The sequence below is a fragment of the Penaeus chinensis genome, chromosome 32, assembly GCF_019202785.1.
Source record: "Penaeus chinensis breed Huanghai No. 1 chromosome 32, ASM1920278v2, whole genome shotgun sequence".
Lineage (NCBI taxonomy): Eukaryota > Metazoa > Arthropoda > Malacostraca > Decapoda > Penaeidae > Penaeus > Penaeus chinensis.
Genome location: NC_061850.1, coordinates 9,674,813 through 9,677,312, shown reverse-complemented (window position 1 = coordinate 9,677,312; position 2,500 = coordinate 9,674,813).

Here is a 2,500-nt window from a genome sequence, read left to right as displayed (position 1 = left end):
GTCTGTCTCTGTCTGTCTGTCTGTCTGTCTGTCTCTGTCTGTCTGTCTGTGTATGTCTGTCTCTGTCTGTCTGTCTCTGTCTATCTGTCTGTCTGTCTTGTCTGTCTGTCTGTCTCTGTCTGTCTGTCTGTCTGTCTCTGTCTGTCTATCTCTGTCTGTCTGTCTGTCTGTCTATCTCTGTCTGTCTCTGTCTGTCTGTCTGTCTGTCTGTCTTGATCAGGGCTGTCTAACTCACTTACCCCAGGGGCCCATCTCACCTTAGTATACAACAGGCGGGCCAGATAATCATGAGTCGATGCGATGAAAAGGTCAAACGTTTGACATAAAAACTTAGGAGGACGTTTCATTCATCACAAAAGCATAATGATAAAAAAAAGAAAAAAACAAAAAAACAATGAGAGTGTAAGTGATAATCTTAAAAGACGAAGGACTGACTTGATTATTCTTGTAAAACGGTCGACTCTCCTTCCTTTCACTCCTTCTCCACTCTCCCCTTCCCTCTTCCTCTCCCTTCTTCCTCTCTCCTCTTCCTCTCCCTCTCCCCTCTCCTTCTCCCCTCTCCTTCTCCCCTCTTCCTCTCTTCTATTCCTATCCTTCCTTCCTCTCCCCTCTCCCTCTCCCTCTTCCCTCTTCCTCTCCCATTTCCCTCTCCCTCTCCCCTCTTCCTCTCTCCTCTCTCCTCTCCCTCTCCCCTCTCCCTCGATCCACCAACACGCACCCAGAAGTAGCAAGGCGAGGGGGAAAATATCAAGGAAAAAACATCATTCCTATTCATTGCAAAACACTCGCTCATCTTTGTCTTTTCTTCCGTAACTGATAAGTCACGTTTAGCGAAAGGGCCGCCAGGGGAGAGGGGGGGGGGGGGAGGGGGATGGGGGGAGAGGGGGAAGGGGAGGAGGAGTAGGAGGAGGAGGAGGAGGAAGATGAGGGTGATGAGGGGAAGGAGGAGGAGGGGAAAGGATAGGGGGAGGAAGAGGAGGAGGAGAGGGAGAAAAAGGAAGAGGAGGAGGGGGAGGAGGAGAAAGAGGAACCTTCCTCTTCCTCCTCCTCATTCTCCTCCTCTGAAGAAGAGGAAGAAAAAGAAGAAAAGGAGGAGGAGGAGGAGGAGGAGGGGGAGGAGGATGAAGAGGATGAGGGGGAAGCGGAGGGGGAATTGGAGGAAAAGGAGGAGGAGGAGGGGGAGTTGGAGGAGGAGGAAGAGGAGAGGAGGAGGAGGTGGAGGGAGGAGAGGAAGAGGAGAAGGAGGAAGAAAGGAGGAGGAGGCGGAGAGGAGAAGGGGGAGGAAGAAGAGGAGGAAGAGGAGAGGAGAAGGAAGAGGAGGGTAGGAAAAGAAGGAAGAAGAAGAGGAGGAGGAAAAGGAGGAGCCAAAAGGGGATAAGGATCGTTCGTTTTCTTTTCCTTTACTTTTTTTCTTAGTCTTGTTTTCTCTTTTTCTATTTCTTTTTCTTATCATTAGCAGCTTTAGGAATGGTAGGAAAACAAACAGCAGTTTGACATTCTCTTCATCATCTAAGTAATGTGTCAGCCATTTTTGTTAATTCGATTTAATTTCCATTTTCATTCTCTCTTGTCCTACTTTCGCCCATTTCCTGTTCTTTTTTTTTTTCTTTCTTTCTTTTTTTTGGTATGGGGGAAGAGGAGGCGGGAGGGGGGGGGGGGATCTCTACGCTTCCCATCTCCCCTACTGCGATGTTCTCAAACGTTACTCCATATTCATTAGGGTTCGTTCAAAAGGCGTTTGAGATATATTATCTCTCTCTCTCTCTCTATATATATATATATATATATATATATATATATATATATGTATGTATGTATGTATGTATGAATTAATGTGTGTACACACACACACACACACACACACACACACACACACACACACACACACACACATATATATATATATATATATATATATATATATATATATATATATATATATATAAATATATATATATAAATATATATATATATATATATATATATATATATATATATATATATAATAAACAAGCAGTTACTCACCATGAAAGATCAGGGGTAAAATCTCTGACAAGATTCTAAGCGAAAATAATCCCGGCGTAAATTTCATATTCCCAGGGAATATTCCTCATTTCCATCTCCTTTCACGCAACCGTAAAATTAGCATCCATACGAAAAGCTTCCCCACACCGGAAAATTATCGTATTTTATCACATCAATAGCCATTTTTCGGCCCTCTTGCGGAGATCTTATCAAACTTTTGGCGGGAAGCTAGTTAGCGCCGAGTTGAAGAAGATTAAGTGTATATATAATTTTTATTTTTATTTAACCTCATTGTTGTAATTGAATTTGATGTTTTTGTTATTATCATTATTATTTATTATTAGATTGGTATGTCATAATCTAGTCACAAACACGTTTCTTCTTCGATTTGTAACTATTTGTGATTAGAGACGAAGATTTATCAAAGACAAAGTAGAAATACGTAAAATGTAGAGCAAAAATAAGAAAAAAAATA